Source organism: Amphiura filiformis, chromosome 20 (genome assembly GCF_039555335.1).
Source record: "Amphiura filiformis chromosome 20, Afil_fr2py, whole genome shotgun sequence".
NCBI classification, from domain to species: domain Eukaryota; kingdom Metazoa; phylum Echinodermata; class Ophiuroidea; order Amphilepidida; family Amphiuridae; genus Amphiura; species Amphiura filiformis.
In genome coordinates this window covers 15233086-15256362 of record NC_092647.1, presented here as the reverse complement: position 1 = coordinate 15256362, position 23277 = coordinate 15233086, and the positions used below count along the sequence as shown (strand labels likewise).

Genomic DNA, 23277 nt, shown 5'->3' with positions numbered 1-23277 from the left:
ATTGGCTACTGGTTCCAATTATGACATATCTGTCTTTATTTAGGATATACAGGGGATAAACGTAACTGGTACCTTAATTTGTTGGCTTACTGTATAGCTATATGGCATACACTTAAGTCTAAATTCTAAGAATCTTAAGATAATTTCAAAGCTTTAATTGAGACACACTGAACCAATACTAGGCATGTTTGTACTCATTTGAATGCATTTTTCATGTACATTTCAAATAGTAGGCCTACCATGGCAATTTCAAATTTGTAAAAAAAATTTACATGTGTAATTTTTTTAATGCATTTGAATGGACTAAATATTTGAGAATACAGGAATGGGTTACACACCATCGCTGGATAATGAACACTTTCAAAAATAGAGTATATATGGTGCAACATGTATTATTTTGATGCAAGACATTGAATTTTGCATGGTAGACATGTTTGTACCCACGTCCATGTATTTTACATGTATATTTTAGTATGGGCATAAAAATATACAATTCTGGTGTTTTTTTAACATTTGTAATTATGTTCTACTCTGTGATGAATTTGAATGAATTAATGATCTGTACAGAGAGGGGTAATGTAACAATACTTAATAGTGACATATGGTGGGAATTGAGTTTGATACAACAAGTGGTTTATATGATGTGATAAATGAGAACCGGAGGGTAGAATCATTTAAATTGCTGAAAGTAGGGTAATTTGAGAGATGTAATACTTGCACACATTTCATTTTTAATTGGAACGTGTAAAATTAAAGCTTACAGATTGGGACTCTTATAGATATATAGATGTATAATATGTAGGAAATTGTGAGCTCTGAGGTACAGGTGTCAAGAATCCACACATTCTGTTGTATTACTTGATAGAAAGGGTTGGTAAACATAGTAGTAGTAAAATGTTTGTCAGGTATTTCCTTTAAAAATGTTAATAGGTTCTGTACTACTTTAGCTATTACTATTGGTCAAAAAACATTCATTAAAGCCATAATGTATGATCTTATGATATAAAATTGGTGATTTTTTTTTCAAACCTGATTTTTTGGCATATTTGTAATATTTACACATGTCCCAACTTGCACCTAATTAGAACCAGCCAAATTTGTTGTGTTTGTAGGTCAACAAAGCAAAGTACAACATAAAGTCATATTTATATGACTTTATGTCTTTCCATAGAACTGCAAAGGCCAAAATAACCAGTGGTGTTTCTTTCACCTTACCGGTTATTTCAGCTTAAAATGGACAGAAACCCTTCCTGAGAGTTATTACAGGTATTATTTCAGCATTTTGAGTATAGAAGAACAAATTTAAAAATTGAAGGAAATCATACATTATGGCTTTATGAGGTGTATATGCTTGCATGTGGAATTCTACAGTATGCAAGAAATGCATAAATATGTATTTGAGAGAATATTTGAAGGCAAATTGATTGAAATTTGGATTTCAAGATTCTTGACATTTAACCCCATGAGAACTACATGCCGATTGGCCAAAAAGAAGTTTTCATTATCAATTGGACTAATCAGCACCATTGTTAGAATAATATCACCACATAAAAAAGGTGAATTATTTGCAAAGCTCTATTCTGATTGGTGATTAAAATGAAGATATCATGTAATTGACCAATCAGAGGCAATGTTAGATCGGCAGGTAGTGCTCAGGGGGTTAAGCTAATATCATGAATATGACTGGTTCAGATAGGGTCATAATTAGTATTGTGGAGCCCCTTTTTCAGAATAGGCTCTTTTCCCCTTGCTTTGGAAAAAATAGTAAAATCATGAAATCAGGATGCAGACTCTAAACTATTGATTTGAAGTTAAAAGTCAATGACTTCTTACTACAGTTCAGATTTGTATGAAATCAAGACTATTGGCTTACAATATACCATGTTCTAGTCTAATTCATTGCTTACAGCTGTATAAAACCGATTTGGATTCTAAGCTTACAGTGGTATAATAGTGATTTGGGTTTCAGCTCAAACGATAAGTCTGTAGGATCACTATGTAATGAAGAATCTTGTTTAGACAGCTATGGGTAAATAACGACATTTAAGTCTTTTTCTTGCTGGTTTTCTTCGCTAATACTTGTTGCCATGGTAACAAAAGACTACCACAGGTGAAGCAAGGAGGAGGTGCGTTTAGTTGAAATGCAGAGCAACTAGAGATAAAAACGTAAACACGATGGATGCTTCTCGTCTGGAGTATCTGTCTAAGTTGAGAACAACTCGACATGAAGAGGCAGCATTGGTATAGGCAGGGTTGCCAAACCCGCGATTTGGTAGCCCAATTGGGCAACTTTTGAAGATTTTTCCCACGACTTTCAACAATTTCCTGTCCCATAGAAACCAATGGTTAAGAAAAAATTTGGGCGACTTTTCAACATTGGCTCCCGCGACTTCCGATAGTTTCCTGCCCCATAGAAACCAATGGTAAAAAGAAAAATTGGGTGACTTTTCGATTATTTGACCCGCGATTCGGGCTGAAATCTTTTGGCAACCCTGGGTATAGGTGAAAGGGGTCAACTGCTGTGGGATGATATCAACTAGAGAATTATCTTGGACTAATTTACTCAGCTCCTCAAAATAAATGCTTTAATTGCTCTGTTTGTTTGGAGATGACGTAAATAAGAGAATTATCGATCACATTGCTCCAGGGTACATTTGTTGTAGTATTTGATGAGGCTATAAGGGAATGTGGGTGCATGTTAAGAATGCTTGCACCATTTAAAGAATTTAATGAGAAAATCTATAAATTCCTGCATGCGCTTAGGAGCTGAGGTACTTTGTTATGAGTTGAATAACTTGAGTTGAATTGATTCACTATACACAAACAGATTCTTCTGTTTAATGAAGAACTTGTAGTCAAGCCCTTCCTTACTCTTTACTGTTCATCAGATGAACACTGTGTGTTTTCCAGAGGTACATCATGGTTACCCTCATGTCTAAGCTAATCACAACTGAAAAGCCTCAAGGCCCCCATGTCACCCCCATTTCTGAGCTAAGATCCCAACTGAAGAGCTTCAAGGCCACTGTGTTACCCTGTTTCTGAGCTAGGGTCCCAACTGAAGAGTTTCAAGGGCCCACGTCACCCCTGTGTCTGAGCTTACAACTAAAGAGCTTCAAGGTCACCATGTCACCCATGTTTCTGAGCTAGGATCCCAACTGAATAGCTTCAAGGCCCCTATGTCACCCTCATTTCTGAGCTAGGATCCCAACTGAGGAGCTTCAAGGCCCCCATGTCAACCACATTTCTGAGCAAGGATCCCAACTGAAGAGCTTTAAGGCCATGTCACCCCCATTTCTGGTTATGCTGCTGCTGAGGTATATAATGAGTAACAGCAAAATCCATAAACATGAAAATCTCAAGGCAACTGAGAGGAAGGAGCAAATAAACTGTGTATTTCATCAATAAGCCCCGCAATAAGCAGGTTGACATTCTACACTATATTAGGTGAAGTTTTTATTTACACCTGCAAAGTTGCATGTGTGGGTCCATCAATATGATGTGTTTATGTGTTTGCACGTTTACCCTCCACTTAACCGTTACCACTGCAATAAACATTGATTTGCTTGATTTGGATGCGTAGTTAAAGGAGAATGCCCCCATTTTTGTACATGTTTATTTCTCTTCTGTAAGAAGACATCATGTGATGAAGTAAGGATGAGCCAGATAGTTGTACTTCACTCATAGAAAACAGAGTGTTTATTTTTAGGTCTTTTGGAAAACTTCATGTATATCTTCAATATGAAAGGTCAAATTTTTCATATTATAGTCAGCCTTTCATCCAAGCTACAACATAGCATTACATTGTTTTATAAAGTTTACTTTGTCAAAAATGTCAATTTTTTAATAATTTGCCATAAAATGTGTATTATATCGCAAATTTCAAAGAATCAAAATTATTTGATATCAGAAGGACATTCCCTGTATTCAGAATGCAATTTGGTGTGTCTGATGTGCTCCCAGGTCTCACAAAAATACTGTACAGAGGTGGGTTACAGAACCCTTATTGAACTAAAAGTGTTATTTTTTTCAAAATAACAGTACTAACTGTCATCAAGTATTTGGTCATAACTAAGTTATTCAACATAAAAATGTACAGAGAGCCTTTAAATTTAACAACTTTCCCTTTTCTGCTGTAAATGTCAGTTTTATTATTTCCCCTGCTTCACTCAAAAAAAAGCACTATTGAAGGAGAGAGTAGCTCATTGGTAAAACCTCCATCTGATTTATACCCACATCTTAGGCATCATAGATGAATACAAATCATCGGCAGCATGAAATACTGCACTTAATCCTACATCTGCGATTATGTAAGTTGACGTAACTTTTTGTAAATTTGTTTAAAAAGTCAAAATCTTTCATTTTCAAGACCATATTTGAAATCTACATGCAAAATGCTTTCAAATGAGTACAAACAAGCCTAGTATTGGTTCAGTGGTTCTTGAGATAGATTGTCACTGTGAAGATATCATAATTTTTTGTTGTTAAAGCCTATAGCGACAAGTACAGCAGAGAATTAGGTCAGTCCCTAGCATTTCATCAAAATTCATATTTGCCCCGTGTTTTGTGAGCACACGCATACAAAAACAATACCATCGTTTTCTTGCATTTGCCATTCAAGTGACATGACTCCATCATGTAATTATGTCTTGTATTTTAGTGCTATATAGTACAGCCCTATTGATGTGGTAGTCTTTTCATCTTAAGTACATATTGATGTATTATTTGCCCATCTTTGATGACACTCCTAAGACTATGTTGTATCATTTAGCCATAGGCAAATGGAAGTGTGTTTCCTTCTTGGTAGTTTCCTTCATGGCTCGGAGCAAATCAACGCACGGAGCAGACAACATCCCTACTCATTGATTTTCATAATGCGTCGTATAACAAAAGATGATATCCATCTTGGTATGGATGCCTGTTTTACCTTCAAGGGTAACATTATTATATTCGGCTCCCTCGCCCTGTCGCGTACTTTGAAATTAACTCTTAAAACGTACCGAATTTTCTATTTTTGTGTTAAACTAATGTTAAGCTTACGATATGTAACAATTCAGACTTTGTTAGCACTGTTAGATTTGATGTTTTTAATTAGTTTTCTCATATTGCATACCTCAAGAGGATGATTTTATTGCATTGGGTGCAGAATTCAGCATACATATTAAAAAGTGCCGAATTCAACGTACATAAAGAAAAGGTTAGCTGTCTCACGTTATGATATAATACAATGTCGGTGTTGTAGTAATAATGAGTAATGTGAGATTTGCGGTACCGAGGTACAAAAAACTTGTCACCGATACACTACCCATAGTGCCAAAGGGGAAACCAGATTCTTGTGCAATTTGTCTTGTTGTTCTAGACTAGAAAGGGCATACAGGTGAGATGATGATGTGTGCTGGAATTCAAAAGTAGAATTTCTGATGGATGTGTTTTCTCATAAACTTGTTGAATAATTTTAATATTACTGTGGAAGTGAATACCTGCATGCATGGTAGAATGTGTCTGATTGGGATTAGAATACCGGTAAAGATGATGATGGTGAAGATGAGGAGGAGGAGGAGGATGGAGAACAGAAAGAGAAGGAGGAGAGGAATTTGAAAATCGTCGTTGAACAGGAAAAACCTCCTGCATGCTTTTGGCCCCTGAACATGTTTAAAACAAAACTGCCAACAGGTTACATAGGAGGTTTTGCTTTAAACATGTTCAGGGGCCAATGACATATGGAAGGTTTTTCCTGCCCAACGACGACATGCTAATAACATTAATTACTGGTTCAATCCATAACTTGAAGTCAAACTACTCTCGATCACGCTATGCATATACACAGCTTGGAAAGATAGGTCAACAGTTCTGTGGAGAGTTGCTTTAAACGTTTTTGCCAATTTGAACGTAATACTCAAGTGCCACATGAGCATTGAAATGTATGTAGGTTTCCACAAGTTAATGCTTTAAATGCCTGCGAGGCACACCATACGTGCTTCAGAAGAACACAGATTAGGAGATGTACAACCAAATAGCAAATGTTCCGTGTTCAGGAGATTTCTCCCATTGGGCTATTCCATTTAAAATCCACATTCCCCTGTGGAAGATTTTGGAAATATCTTCCACAGGGGAGTATGATTTTAAATGGAATTAGCATTGATGGGCAACTCCATTTGAATTTCATACACCCTCTGAGAAAGATTCAACATGAATCTTCCACAGAGGGAAGGTGAGTTTCAAATGGAGATGCCTACAGTGCTAATTCCTTTTAAAATTCATACTCCCTCTGTGGAACATATTTCCAAAATCTTCCACAGGGGGAATGTGGATTTCAAATGGAATAGCCCATTTGCTTGTCGGGGATGAGCAAACCTCTCAAATTGACAAAAGCAGGAGTAGGAGTAAAATTTGGCTGACAATTAGCATGATCAGTCATGGACTAGTGATTCAATGTGTATTTGCCAATGATACCACGCATCAGATTTCATAAAACTTACTAGCACCAAGAATTAGGTGTTCACACTTAAGATCTGACCCGATCTGATCAAAATTGGCCTAATTAATGTTGCAACTTATGATGCAAACAAAATAAGATGGTGAATACAATTGACATGATAATGAGTTAGTGAAAACCTTGCACATTTTTTTATCATATGAAAGAGAACTTGAGTATATTCTAATTAGTAGAGTAGTCAGCGGGGGGCAGACTACCCCCTCCTCCGGACACCTAATATGGGCACGAAGAAGTGGGAAATTGGGAGGAAAAGAAGGGGAGAAAGAAGGGGAATTAAGGAGAGGGAGAAAGGGGAGGAGAGGGAGAAAGAGAAGGGAAGGGGAAGGAGAGGGAAGGGGGAAGGAGAGGGAAAGAGGAAATGGTAGGAAGGGGAGGGAGAAGGGAAAGGAGGAGAGGGAGAGTAAAAATAGGGACAGTACTGACGCCCCCCCCCCCACCCTCAGACTTACAATGCCTGATTCTAATGATATCTGAAACTGAATTGACATCCGTCTGATTAGATCAGACTGAATCACATGCTCTAAAAAAGGCTGGATCAGTTTAGATCCAGATTAAATGTGAGTGTATCTAGTCATCTTATAATCTGGAATCAAATCGAATCTAGATCAAATTGATCTGGATTGGGATAGGTGCATAACTGATCCTAAACCAGTTCATTTGAAGTGTAATTTGCATCCTAGTGTTGAGGCAGAAGTAGGAGTTGTTTGTGCGGTAGAGTGGGCGTGAGATATTGTAATGCTGACAGGGGAAAATGTATGGCAGTTAAGGATTTTTCACACTCCTGGAAGGAAATATGTTAGCACGCAGAGAAAGAGAGGAGGCGGTTTAGGTCAATAATGCTCTCAACATAACTCTCAACATAAATCTGAATTTAATGAGAGGATGTTTTCCTTTATTTTCTCTGATGCACCGGTGAACTTGTTCTAGAAAATAAGAAACAAGAGTGCTTGTTTTTGAATGTGGAAGATGCCTATGAGCAATGCTGCATCTAGACAGGAATGTGCTATTCAATTGAAATCCACACTACCCCTGTGGAAGATTTAGCTTAAGTCTCCCACAGAGGGAGTATGAGTTTTAAATAGAATAGACTGTTGGGTAACTTCCATTAGAAATACTCACTCCAGCTCTGGAATATATATGTAAAGCCATAATACAGGGGGAGTATGAGTTTCAAAATGATTAACCCTGGCCAATTACATTTGAAAAATATACTCCCCCTGTGAAAGATATTTCCAAAATCTTCCACAAGGGTAGTGTGGGTTTTAAATGGAATAGCCCAATATGACTAAAGATGTTCAGCTCTACCCCTTATTAGGAAACTTGTTATCTCTAAAAAGATGTGACAAGCGAGAAGAGAACGAAAATGAACTAAGCTAGGCCTTTCTGTTTCCATTTAAGTTTTCATGTCTGTTTCCATTTAAGTACCTGGCAGCACTTTCAGTTATAGCGTGCATCAGTGGTCTCTTCAAGACCCATTTGCTCATCCTGTCAACACAGTTAGGAAATATTGAAATTATTTTCTCCAGAAAGTTTTATATAGACGTAGCATACTTTTGAATACTGTAAAAGTGGAAATTTTCACGCTACATTTATTTTGCGCTTTTCATGTTCCAAGCTACCATGAAAATAACAATGCACAAATATATTCCTCTTATGTTTAGGTCAATGTAATTATACTTAGAATCATACAAATTTAAAAACAAGGGAAACAGTTCAAATTGGCAAAGCATTAAAAAATAATCTTGCAAAAATTTCCACTTTTACATTAGATATGTTATGTTTGTATTTCATATCATGTATGACCTAGATTACTTTTTCTTCCTCTTTCCTTCAACTTTCTTTCCTTTCCAATTTTAGCATGTTTCTCATTCTATCCATTAACCTCTCCCTTTCCTCCTTCTTTTTTCCATCTTAGCCCCCTGGACACTACTGGTCATCTAACAGCATTTCTGATTGGTTGATAACTTGAAATGCTCATTTCAATTGCCAATTATGACTAGGCTTTAAACTATTTATGGTCAAACTTGCATTTGCAGATGATCTTATTAATACTCTCCTTGATTGGTTCAAAATTGGACACACTATTCATGTTGGCCAATCGGCAGGTAGTTCTCATGGGGTAAACCTTTTCTAAACATTGAGAGTATTGTACTGGTTGAGGGATTGAGACTGTGGATCCATGAAGGTTTGAGTTTGCAATTATTTTATTTTTAGGTCCTGATTTTACACAAAAATAATTTTTCTCTGCATCCCCTGGGTTCTGCCCCTGTGTTCTGCCCCTTGCTCATCATCATTTCATTGCACAACCCTCTCCAAGTGACCCTTCTTCTGGTAACATCATATCACCTAAGCAATGAAAAACAAAGTGTTACTGACTATACTGCCTGAAAACAAAGTAACACATAACAAGGACTAATCAAATAGCATAGAATGTAATATGAGTCAAACTAGCCTCACCTCTCATGCACAATTCATTAACATCTTTTGCTAATGTAATATGACAATTTGACCTTATGTAGTAGGGGATGAGTTTTAGTACCCAATTTCAGCAATGTCATTCCTTTCATGTATACATACATATTGGGTTTGAAGAACTTAAGTCATTTTAGATTGGAATATTAGCATATTGTAGAGGGTTTTAGTGATAGAATCCTGGCGTATGCCCACGAGGCTCGCTCCTCCACATCTACAAACCATCTCAAATTTGTGAGTTTTATTTAACAAGAGGTCATCGTTTTTGCTTGATCAACAGGAGGTAAAGACGCAAGTGCAAAGAGAGGAGGAATCTGAAGGGAGATAAACTCAGCCGGACGGAACTGCAAATTTGGGCAGGCACTCTCCAGGGCGTTGATCATCTGAGCTGCAGATAAGCTTATTAAGGTAAGATTTTGAAACTGCTTTTGAGTTGTGAGTGTATGCCAGGAGGGGTATGAAGGATCACATAGCATGTTTTGTATTGAGGAGAAAGCCATTTGAAATTTTATCTAGCAAAGTAGCAATAGTAACATAGAAAAACATTATACAAAGTTTAAGATTTCAACACATTTCAAAATTTACAACCTCTTTTAGTCAGATATGATGATACCAAGCATTGATCAGATAAGTGAAAAGCCAGAGAACTGAATTATGTGTAATTCTCCATTGAATGTTTGAAGTGCTAAAATTGGGACAACAAAATATTTGTCAATAATAGCACTGTGAAAGATTTCAGTGAGGTCCGCAACATAGGCATGTCTCTCTAAATGCTTCAGAGCATAAAATTAAGGTATTAAAGCATTAAAAAAATTCTATGAATATCTTTTGGTGGAATAAAAGAGAGATCTGTATAAAAGAGGTCCAGATAAGAGAGGTGGAACTCTACCTGTGTTACAAGTTCAATCTAGACTTCCGATGTACAATGTAATTAAGAACATTTTTTTAAAACACAGCTTGTCCCTACTTTCAAATAATCTGTAACAATAGCTTGAAAGATGTGTCTTGTCAAAATATGTAAAGAATGGGGTCTTTTTTATGACCAGGAGTATACAGGATTCTCTACACAAAATGTCTCTTTTGTTAGCTCTTTACATAGATGTTCTCGCCATCTTGTAACTGACACTTGTCTATACTTACGTGATTGTCAGCTATTGAATAAGATATTCAACAAGAGCAATTTTGAATGTCAGCACAATTCTGTGGACTGTGTGTATAGGAAGGAAATATGTGACATCCAACAGTATCGGGCAAAGTTTGCTGATATGGTAGAGATGTAGGACGGAAGGTGGATGGTGCATGCTGTGTTGATGATGTTAACATGATGGAGTGGTGTGTAACACTGTGATTGGTGAAAACAAATTTGATTAACAAGTTTTCATCAACTTCAGTCTGTGCATAAATTTGTGTAAGGAACGTGAATAATTATGAATATTTTCATTAAAAGCTATTTAATCCAAATCTGCATCAGTTTTAGGCTGTTACTTCAATATCAGCAGTACAAAGCTACATCATGGAAATTGAAACCAGCTGTAGCTACTAACTTCCTTAATATCAATATCAGCAGAGTGAAGATAGCTACTTCATCAATACCAATATATCCGCAGAAGATAGCTACTTCATCAACAGTAATATCAGCAGAAGATAGCTACTTCATGAAAAGTAATATCAGCAGAAGATAACTACTTTATCAAAAGTAATATCAGCAGAAGAAGCTGAAGATGGGAACTTCATCAACAGCAATATCAGCTGAAGATAGCTACTTTATCAACAGTAATATTAGCTGAAGATAGGTACTTCATCAAGAGTATAATATCAGCAGAAGATAGCCACTTCATCAGTACCAATATCAGCAGAAGATAGGTACTTCATCAATACCAATATTAGCAGAAAAAAGGTACTTCATCAACAATAATATGAACAGAAGATAGATACTTCATCGAGAGTAATATCAACAGAAGATGGCTAGTTCAATACCTATATCATCAGTAGATAGATATATCTTAAAAATTTACATTATCAGTTGCTCTTCATCAATATCAACACCTATCTTGCTATCACTAGCCCAAAATAAATCAAATTAGTTCAAAAATATTGTTAAGAAGATTTATTATGACACATTTGATGTACTGCTTCTGTACAATCATTGAGTATTACCTTGTTGTGGGAAGGGTTAATGTTACTATAATAATTATGACAAACCAAATTTGCCATCAGTGACGTGAGTGCTACTTGATTTAAGCACAGCAAAGGTTAATAAGGCACTATAATATGAGCAACCATCCGGTGCCAAGGCTGAGGAGGGTCTGCCTTTCTTAGAGACTTTACCTATGACACTCATCATGAGACGCCCTATACTGAGTAGTGTTAGCCAGTCTTGAAAGCCCTCTCCAATGCACCACTTCAACTATGTCAACGTCTCTACACTGTTTTCCTAAGCCTCCCTAAGATGGGTCCAATTCAAAGGCTACTTAGGAGAGATGGGCAGATAGAGTTATAGGTATTAAGGTGTATTGGAGGGTTTAGTATGGGACCAATTTAAAGGCTGACTATGGTACTAAATATTAAGGTCATTTGGATGTTTTAGCATCTTCTGAAAATGGGTGCAATCTAAAATCTAGTTACAGAAGATGGACGTAGGATTCTAGGTATTAGGTGTATAGGAGGGTTTAACATGGGACCAATTTAAAGGCTGTATATAGGAACATATGGTTTTAAGTATTAAGGTCATTTAGAGGTTTTAGCATCTTCTGAAAATGGGTTCAATCTAAAACCTACTTATAGGGAGATGGATGGACTGATAGGATTCTAGGTATTAAGGTGTATTGGAGGGTTTAGTATGGACCAATTTAAAGGCTGCATTTAGGAAGGTATGGTATTATACACATATTAAGATAATCCTTAGGTGAGTTTTATAGGAGATAGACAGAAAGGATTTTACACATTAAGGGGAATTGGAGATTTCTAAGTCGGAGGTTATAGCATGTCCTAAGATTGGTCCAATTCAAGATGGGCAGATAGGTGTTTAGGTATCAAGGTGATTTGGAGGGTGTATTATCAATGATGTATCTAGTTTACAAGTTGTTTATGGGAGAAGGACATATGTGACATGATCAAGGAGGATGAGTCACATGTCGGCAATTTTCAAATAGAAGGTTTTACATCATTTTCTGGCAGTTTACAAATGCTACATTTTGATGCAAACCCCATCAAAATCGGACATCTGGAATTTGAACACTGTTTTTGCCAATATCTCAAAAACAATATTAGCGACATCCGACTCATTCCCCTTGATCATGTCATATATTGAGTTTGTAGGTGTTACTGAAGTAATTTAGATTCAAAATACAGTGGCGTAGCGAGGGGGCAGGGGCCACTTGCCCTGGTCACTATCTTAGGGGGCTGCCAAATTGACCAATTCAGTGTGGATTTTGGGCCCCCTTCCAAGTCAAAATTTTCAAGCATGTGCATTTCAGCACAAATAGTCATTTGAAAGATCAATTTAAGACCGAAATTCAAGTTCATTATAACCAAAATTAATTAGTGGTATCTGTGCAATTTTTCGCACGCTCCCCACAACCCCTAGCTATGCCACTGTCAAAATACAGAAAACTGTCATTTCATTTCACCACAGTTGTAATAATTTCTTGAAACACACGTTATGACTAGGGATCAATGCCTTCATGACTAAATTGCATTATTGAATATACATTGAGCTGCAATTAGAAAAATAATAATGCACTCCCTTCAAATAGCCTTAAAATATGCCATTGAGATTGAGTTTTGAGTATTAAGGAGCGTTCAGGTCAAAAAACATTGAAGTCAGATTTTCAAATTTGATGAGTGGTTTGAGTGGATGTGCTGAGAGAGGTCATTATAGTTTTGGAGAGATGCTTTAGTGATTTACTTCCAATTGTGGATTATTTTTGTCTGGTTTAATATATTGTTTTAACCTGATCAATAATGTAGGCCTATGTATACATGATAACCAATTTGGTTGGTCTCAGAAAATAGAAGGTATTTGCTGATGACAATCATTGGTAAACAAGGAAGGAAAAATGGTGAATGTTAGAAAATATTTACAGAATTTGGAATTTGTCATTAGAAGAACACCACTTATTTGGGCCGCCCTAGAAGTAAGAACAGTACTTTTAGGCAACATTTACAGCCAGGATTTGGTCATTTTGAAAAATGTTCCCAACCTACTTATTCTGCCAAAGTTATTTTACTTATTCTGCCAAAATGTCAAAAATATCACATACGCTATTATGTAAAACGGACGATGATGTGTTATGTATGATACATTTTGAATGCAATCAATGCTTCCATTCTAACACTTATTCATGTATAAGTTATATCATCTTTATGGCAGCCATTTTGTAGGTCATTAGCATTATCATAGTTATACACGTTTACTGACCATCTTTCCAGGACAAATTGTTCTTTCTACTCATGGAATTGATCAAATTCAAGCAGGAAATTGCCACACTATATCTGCACAAGAAAAACATCACTGGAACCCTGCAAACACAAAACATTTTATATTGGGTTATATAAAGGATATAAAGGGCGTAAAATATTTTAATAACATTAAATACACTTTTGAAAACAATTTAACATAATGCTATTTAAAAAAGAATGTGCTATTTGCTCGCAGCGACACTCTCAATTTCATGAAATTTTACTTTTTACCTGATTGTAATACCCAATGATGTACTTAAATACCAATGAAAGACTTAGCCTGTAAACCAAAACATGTTTATACATCATTATGTTTATAACCTGTTTATTACATAATTTTTCAAAACATTTTTGTGTCTATACTTGAAAACTGATGGGTACCAATCATTTTGATAAAGTCTATATAATTAAATTCAAATGTTTATACAACAACTTTTGTGCAAGATGTCCATGAGGTAGCGAGGCTTTAAGATGCTATTATTAGTCGTCTAGACGAGCCTTAAAGCTTTTTGTCAAAATTGTTACATGCATTCAAATGGGTCACAAGCAGACAAATGGGAGATTGAACTGTATGTTAGCGATGAAGAGGGAGAGGGGCAAGAAAGAGAGAGGAGGAGAGCGAGAGAGATGTGACTTCAACTCGGTAGCGTAGCTAGGATTTTTTTCAGAGGGGTGGGGCCAACAGGGTGTATGGGGAGCAAGGTGTCTTTCGGAGGGAAATTTTCAACAAAAATGTTCAAATATTGTCAAAAATAGTCAAAAATGCCTGAAAATCTTTTTTTGTTTAAATCTGATGGGTACCATCCTAAAGGGGAAGCAAGAGTGGGCAAGAGTTTCCATAGGGGAATGCTGCCCCCTGGCAATGCTACTCACAATGGACCACAATAGCCTCATCCCAATGGCATAGTTCAATAACCTCAATTTAACAATCATAGTTCAAAATTTGACCTCAAATTGCAGAGTATGAGTTTTTGTACCCAAATTTTCAAAGGTCATTCAATGAATGTACAAATGTATTGGGGTTAAAGAACTGTGCCATGATAGATGAGCATGTTGTGGAACAGAGTGACTGCTTCACCTTGTGAAAGTGCATCTGCCAAATAGTACATATTGTCCAAATCAATCTAGGCAATGCTTAAGCCACCTTTGAACATTCTAATCCATCACATATATAAAGTCAAATATATACGACAGCTTGCGAAAATCCTCTGAAATATTCATCTGCTAACTCCGAGGGAGCTCCATTTAGGTCATTAATATATTATTTGCAAAAGCTTATGTAGTAGACAAGGATGAAATCCAAACTGCATACTTCCCATAGGTGATTATAGTAAGCTTATTGGAATTTCAGGTGTTATCCAAGCCTGTGAGCATCAGTGTTTGCCTGCAAACGAGGACACACGCAAGATTTTTCACTCTAAACTGTGGACTTACCTGCAACCGAGGACCGTCCTCGGTTTCAAACTACTGCAATAGACTCCAAATGCATGCTAAATTGACACTCTTTCTGGGACTGTTAGTGAATCGGTGCCCCTAACAGTGGCTCCGGAACCGGGGGGATGGGGCTCAGCCCCCCAATAATTTGGATGCCTATGGAAAATTACCATTGGGCCCCCCAATAATTTTGGCCAGGCACCGTTGCCCCCCCCCCCATATTTAACATCTTCCGGAGCCTCTGCCTAAAGGTTCGTTCATACTACCACCGCATTTGCGATGCGTTGCTTGCGATGCGGTGCGTTGTCGCACTGCATCGTACTGCAAACTACTGCATTGCGATATCGCAATAAAGTTAAATGCATTTTAACCTGGAAATGCGACGAGTTGCGTTGAGTTGCGGCAAAAGTAATCGATATATCGGCATCGCAAAGCAACGCATCGCAAATGCGGTGGTAGTATGAACGAACCTTAAGTATTGCAAAGTATTGGTAAATTCTTGCAAAACCTACAAAACATTGAATAGCTTGTGTGGTTATTATTAGATGAAGTATATCGCTATCGTAAGTTTCAATCATTGATCTTTTGATTGATTATGCTGCTTGCATTATATCTCAGCTATTTTAGTTATCGAAATGTTTTATGGACTTGTTTACTTCCTGCTACGCATCTTGCAATAAAGCAGCATTTTAATTAGTTTTCTATTTTAGAATTTCCAAGAAATTGATGTTTTGATGATGAAGTTGTCCTCAAATTTAGATTGCTAAATGTATGATGTGATTAAGCAAACTGAGATATTGGGCTATTCCTGTTGAAATCCATGGATGACATAAACTTAATATCCAACACAGGGGGCATAGATTTCAAATGGAGTTGCCCATTTGGGTAACCCCATTTGAAATTCACACTCCTTGTGTAGGAGATTAAGGTCATGTCTTCCATAGGGGGTGTGTGTATTTCAACTGGCATTGTGCTTTCAGCACTCCCTGGTAGCTTCAGTTGCTCATTCCATTTTCTGTTGTTATACAAGTATTTTGATGAATTTGCCATTTGATTTAGATTAAAAATGAGTGTCAGGTCAACCATATTCAATTTTTACCCCCAAATCCCCAAAAGTTCCTCTTTTTGACCCAAAAAGTCCCATTTGCGAGCATAGTGAGTGAAAAAAATAGTCAAAAAAAGGTCCAAAGTTTGGGAAAAAAGTCCACTTTTTCAAAATCCGCCTCCCCCTAGTCCAAAAAGGTCAAAATTTTGAAAAATTTCCACTTTTTCAAAATTAGCCCCCCCAATAAATCCTGGTTATATGTGCCTGTAGAAAAAAGGTCCAGAGTTTGGGGAAAAAGTCCACTTTTTCAAAATCCGCCCTCCCCCTAGTCCAAAAAGGTCAAAATTTTGAAAAAATTTCCACTTTTTCAAAATTAGCCCCCCCAATAAATCCTGGTTATATGGGCCTGTAGAAATCAAAAGGCTCTGAAGGTTGTCTCCCTTATAGGTCATATGCCTTCCTAGCTTGAGGCCAATGAAGTAAAATCAAATTGTGATTTTCTCAAAACTGATAATTTTGCCTTTGTTATGCTAGTTGGATTCATTGCATCATTTCCTTTCTGAAAATGTATACTTTTATATACTTATCATTGTTACATTTAGAGATACAATAAAAAGCAATATCTAAATTACTGCCTTGATGAAGGCATACGGACTATGGTATTTAATATATACTGGTCCAATAAAGTATCCTTACACTTGGAAAAATAATCACAATTTCAAAACTGAACAAAATTGGGGTAAATCAATGTGGTGTCATAATGTGCAAGATTAGATAGTGCATCTATTAAAAAAACAAATTTACTCGAATATTGTTCAGTTTGGAAATTGTGATTATTTTTCCAAGTGTAAGGATACTTTATTGGTGCAGTATATATAACTGGCTGCTGAGACACTTAAGAGAGGAAGTGATCATACCTAGTGAAGTTTCACCAGCAATTCACAGTGTGGCTATTACTATTTGTAATAGTGGAGTGGCTCTCAATCGGATATCTTGAGAGTTCAATCCCATCCATTCTTACTTTTTAGTTGAGCCTGCTTCCTGCATTATAGCATGTTTCTACCAAGCAAACGGTTGTGGCTGGATTTGGGGTACTGCGAGGAATACGCAGTAACGGCTCCAGCAGAAACAAAGCGGTTGAAGGTGAATGCACGGTGATGCGAGTGAATCCATCAACCACCTATTGAGGAGGTTAATATATTGTGATGAATATTCGGTAACATTCGCAGTAGAAACAGTTCGGATGCGATTTTGCGGGTGATAGCCCGGAGTGATAGCGCACTGCAATACAGTGTTAGCATCTGACCTTGAAGTCACAAAAACTATCTTCTGGACTTCCGCTCTCGCCAGTAAATACGTGGGTAGTGAATTGTCACCATGTATATCAGCGTAGTAGAAGCGACCCGATGAAGGTGAGAGGATTAAAATGCGGGTGAGGGTGATAGCGCAGTAATGCTCGGTATAAACACGCTAAATGTTTGCACTCCTCCAATATATAATGGTGTCTTGCAATGTCTTATACCACCTTCTTGAATAAATATTGAAAAATATCTAAGTAGAATATATAATAAATACATGTGACACGATCTGGTCCATGGGGCCAAAGGCGGCAAATTTGAAACTGAAATAAAGGTAAAAATATGGAGTAAAAAACAATAAAATACATAAGAAAATAGACATCAATAACTTCATAACTTTAGAACCAAGTATGCTAGACCTTCGGTGTTTTCAGTAAATGACAGCCTATTGTACGTGTAATGTAATAATTATAGTAACTGAATTTTCAAAAATGCCTCTTTTGGCCCCCATGGACCAGATCGGGTCACATTTTGCTTTTATTTGTAACATTAAGTTTCTATGGCAGTAAGTACTCATAGCAATATAAACAGCTCTATAACGAGACTTGCATAATTAAAATAACTGATTAAGCTGAAGAAATTGCTTTGATGCTTGGAGAGACAAGTGCTAAATTAAATGCATTCACCTAGCATATAGATGGGGCACTGTAGGTGTTTCCATTCAAAAGGTCATTCAATTGATCAAATCCATTAGAAACTTTACCATTCCAACAATATACCGTGTATGTTTGACTTTGTTTGAATGATAAAATGATTTCCAAACATATTTTGTTGTAGAAGTTTTGAACCTGTCGAATCATCAGCACCTGTCAAATTGGGCTATTCCATTTAAAATCCACAATCCCCTGTGGAAGATTTTGGAAATATCTTCCACAGGGGGAGTATGAATTTCAAATGGAATTAACACGATAGCAGCTCCATTTGACGGTCGCCTCCCTCAGCAGAAGATTCAGGTTGAATCTTTCTCAGAGGGTGTATGAAATTCAAATGGAGCTGCTTAATGTGTTCATTCCATTAGAAATTCATATTCTTCCTGTGGAAGATATTTCCAAAATCTTCCACAGGGGAAGTGTGGATTTTTAATGGAATAGCCCATTATCACAACTTTAAGATAACAATAAAACAACTTTCATGAGTCTTTGCATAAGTTTGCATAACACAACTTTTGCATTTACAGTATATTCTCACCCATCTACCAACATGGAACTATCCATCTTTCAATTTAGGTATATGCATTCCCACAAAACCTTGAACATGTAAATCAAACATTTTTAAAAAGATTTTTAATAATTCAACAAAAAAAAGGTAACCTTTCAGAGGCTTATCCAGAAGCTGACTGGGCTGGAATTGGACCAGGGCTGCTGCTGAGTGGTTGAAATGTGCCCAAATAGGCTAATTTTGCATGATTGTTCAGAAAACTCCAGGGTGCACATGCACCCTCCATCTCCCACCTCACCCTCAATCAGGGTTCCCGCTAGGTCCAAATATTATGGGGTCCAGTTGGACCCCATAATCTGCAAAATTTGAAAACTATGGAGTCCCAAACAATGTTTTGGATGTTTAAACACAAATTCTCACATGTTAGTCTCAAATGATGGGGTACAGGTGGACCCTATAATTTTCAAAATTTGACAAATATGGAGTCCATTAGGATTTTACTGTGCTAAAAGACCCCATAACTCGGTGTAGCGGGAACCCTGCCCCAAATGTGACACAGCCTTTCAGCTTTAATTTGACAGTTGTCCCTTTAAAAAAGATGAAATTGAATCTGCCAGATCTGAAGTCAACAACACTACTTACTCAGTCAGGTGGGTTAGATAATCTTATACATGCAACAGTTTCTATATAATCCGATGCAAATTCATTTAATGATCATTCAATTTAGCTGGTCATTGACTGCCTAGCAGACCACCATATAATATCACAATCCAATTAAGAAATTAACATGTGTGGGAAACGAGATATTGATTGTATCGTAGCAGTAAACATCGCTTTATACGCTGCTCAGTGTTGAGTGCAGTTTTATGGTTGTCAAATTTCATTAAATTTTCAAAATAATATTTTTTTTAGAATTTTGCATTATTATTAGCATATTTGAAATGTATATGAAAATGTGTTGAAATGAGTACAAATGTGCTTAGTATTAGTTCAGTGGTTCAAGAGATAGCCCTCTATTTTTGACAATTTTACTAAATCTGCTCATATATTTTTACGTTCAAACAGAGCTGAGCTGTACACAGATAACGATACTCCAGCAAACATGAAAACTTTTTTCAAATGTTTTAAACATATATAGTTTGGATTTTGGTTTTGGTAAAAATGTTTTAATAACATCTCGGGTTTTATAAAGGTTGCAATAACTTTTGAGAACATTTTATATGAAAACAAAATGTAACAAAATTTTTTAAATTTTGTCAAATGTTACTCTCTTAAATTGGCCGATTGAAATATGTCAATCCTTTAATGATTGATGATAGGAATCAATCTAAATAGATTGAAAAATAGATTGAAATGTTTTTTTTTGTTTTCACTCTAACTCTCTTTGTAGACTGATTGCACTATCTAATTAAGTGTTACTCCTAATGTACTGCCAAATGACATGTGTTGCATATGTTTGGAATGAGATGTCAAATTGTTTTAGAGTGAACATTTTCAATCTTTTTTTGAAAAGGACTTGTCCCTAATTTGGGACGGCAAAAGATTGAAAAACAATGAAAATCAATCCTTTCTACTGAAAATTCAATCAAAAAAGATTTGCCCCTAACTTTAATCACTAAAAGATTGAGAATCACTCCTTTGATAGAAAAAAGTTCAAATCACCCAACTGAATATACAGTCGGAACGGCAAGATTGAAAATTCAATCTTTTTGATTGAATATTCAATCGGGCAATTTAAGAGAGTATAGTAAAATCATTTTTGCAATCATTTTTGCTAATATTTTGCAGTAAGTTATCAACAAAAATGGGTTTGAATTTTATGAAAACATTTAATACCCTTTAGATAACCCGACATTTAAACATTTTCTGGCAACCCTTTCGAATAAAGAATAATGCTGAAAATGCTTTGTGTTTGCTGGGACAGCATGTGTAAGGAATGAGAACTTTATTATGGTAGTGGTACTTAAATGGCCAATCCTATGGCATTTACATATAGTTTCATGCATTTATTTATAAACAAGTGCTATAAACAAGCTATATTTAAATATACTGTGTTGTGTAAACAATATCTGATTTTGTAATGGTGTTTTTTTGGAAACAAAATAATTTATTGCCAAGCTTTTGTCTATATAGGTTGTTGCTGTACAGCTCTACAAGATTTATAATATTACCACAAATAGATAATTTATGATACAAAATATATATTCAATTGCCATGAAATAAATAGTTATCTACTGAAGACAGCAAAATTGCATAGTTAAATATGCAGAAACTACTCAATTAACATTTTAGGTACAAACACACTGAAACATTTCATGTATTTACATCCTTTTGGAGCTTTGTTTTAAAATATGTTTAAAATATGCTATGTCAGTAAGGTGTGGGATTCTATTTTACATACAGTTTTAAATTAATGATTATTTCATGTACAGAAAGTTCTTTTCTCTCTCTGGCAATACTCAAGAAAATAGCAAAGTATACATTGTGGTAGCTTTGATCATCAACTTTCATAAACACTGTTGTTAAAAAATTTTCTGAATGATTAAACATTGATGATATATTTTTAAATCTGCTGATTGTAGTGTATCAGGATTGCCAAACATTTTTAGCCCGAAACACAGTAAATAGATTTAAAATGTTACGCAAATTGATAGGCGGTTGCCAAGAATACCAAAGGGCCAATATTCATAGTTAAAGGAGTATTTCGTGATCCTAGCATCCTCTTTTCATGACATTTTTCAGTAGATATCCACGAAAAAAGCTTACTCCCAAAATTTCAGTTGATTCCGATTTTGTGTTTGCGAGTTATGCATGATTATGTGTATTACACTGCTCCATAGGCCACCGTTGTAATTTCATTCTGGTATACCCAGAACGAAATTAAAATTTGACGATATTTTTGCTAAACGAATTAATCTGCAAGAAATATTTGGTACATCAACATTATGTAGTCAGAGGTTTCCAGTGGTATAAAATTTTTTTTATGGAGTAGGGGGATGAGGCTGTGGATCACCAAATGCCCTTTTAAAATGCTGTTTAAAAGTTGAAATGAACAGCAGTTGATAAAAAATAATTAATACAAATTCTACTTGTTAAACAAGGTTGTTTAACCTTTTAAGCAGCATTTTAACTATGTATTATAGATTTTACATATTGAGGTAAAATTTTCAAAGTAGCCCAATAACCACAAACTTGCAAGTATGATAATGTCGCACTCACTCGATATCATATTATTGTTTGGCTCCAAGGCATATGTTACAACATTTGTTAACTACAACTCAAACTTAATTTACTTCAATTTATTAATTTCATCGCGTAAGTTCTGAAAGCAGCATTTTTGACTTCGGCATATTTGCCTACGTGATTGTCATAATTTGATGCAACATTTTATTACTTTGATGTCTACAACCCCTTTTTTCTTCCCTTTATATCTTTTGAAATCTTAATACTCTGCGTGCTAGCCATAGGCTTCAACATAAAAAAGTCCAAGTTTGAGATATTTTCTCAAAATATCAAGAGCTATCTCAAGAACTGCTGAACCAATACTAGGCATGTTTGTACTCATTTTAAAGCATTTTCCATGCTGATTCCAAATATGGTCATAAAATATTCAATTCTGAAATTTTTTAACTTGTCGTCTGCAGTCGACACCCGCGTGGAGAGAGTTAACTTTCTTATTGTGTTTAGGTCTTAATGGGTTGACGTGACACTGGTCATGTACTAACTAGTTTTTTAGTAACATACTACATTGTTTAGTTATTGAGCTTTGTATATGAAATTGAATTATGTTTGTGTGTTTGATTGAATTACCATAAGATACACTGTATCAATTACACATATGTGACACGATCAAGAGAAATGAGTCGGATGTCGCTAATATTGATTTTGAGATATTGGCAAAGAAAGTGTTAAAATTCTTTTGTTTTATATTGTTTTCAGCGATTGATAAATTGATGTAACTTCACACAGAAAAGTCGTATCAACATGGGGTTTTCAGTTTCTGAAAGCTCTAAATCTCCTCTTTAGAAACATGTGTAAAACTTATTTTCGACCAGGGCCGACATGTGACTCATTCCCCTTGATCATGTCACATATGGGAGACAGGTTATTGACTTTTCATGGCCCCTTTTTTGTGCTACTGACAATTTAATGCATCAAGCACACTACTAATAGAATTGCTATTATAGCCTTCGTGTTACATCATATTTTCCATTGTTTTTTCCCCTTATTATTTTCACAAATAAGATGCACGCAAGAGATGAACATATCAGAAATTCTACAACAAGATATTCAAAATATATAGATAATAATTATATCAACTTTATTACAGATATTTATTTTTTCATTTTTATATTGTAATAAAACCATGAATTGATGAATCTTCTCAGTCATCCAGTTGTAGTAACATGAAATTTGGAATTAAATCAAAAAGTGTAGCATTGCTAAAAATAGTAAGTCCAGTATTTTGATTTCATTCCAAATTTCAAAAACAAGAATGTTTTTTTATTCGCTGCCGTAGTGCAAGCTAGTATTGGTTCAAGCCTAAGCTCATACACCTGTTCCGAATTATTATATGCCATAGGCTTTGTGTTGTGATCATTTCGATCAGTGGTTCGTAACAAAGAAAGCGTGAGTCGGTTAACCCTGTAACGGTCATGCCAGTGAATTAGGTCATCCTCAAATTGATTTTTCACCTCATTTGATACGATAGCTTAGAAAACAATAAAAAACGTGTAGTGAGGTCCAGATTTGAAAGTTGCACTTACCTGTATACCAATTCTTACAATACAAAAACACTCAGATATCATTACATAGATTTCCTTCCATTGCACTGAATGCAAAATCAATAGAATTTA

The 23277-nt window shown here is 35.8% G+C and overlaps 1 protein-coding gene across 1 annotated transcript in view; it reads left to right on the top strand.

Moving 5' to 3' along the window:
* Positions 1-23277, top strand: part of LOC140142142 (thrombospondin type-1 domain-containing protein 7B-like) — a 240153-nt gene that overhangs the window by 48365 nt on the left and 168511 nt on the right. Inside the window, exon 3 of the mRNA XM_072164108.1 lies at positions 9246-9373. The gene's annotated coding sequence lies outside the window, so the exon portion shown is untranslated. The remainder of the gene's footprint in view (positions 1-9245; positions 9374-23277) is intronic.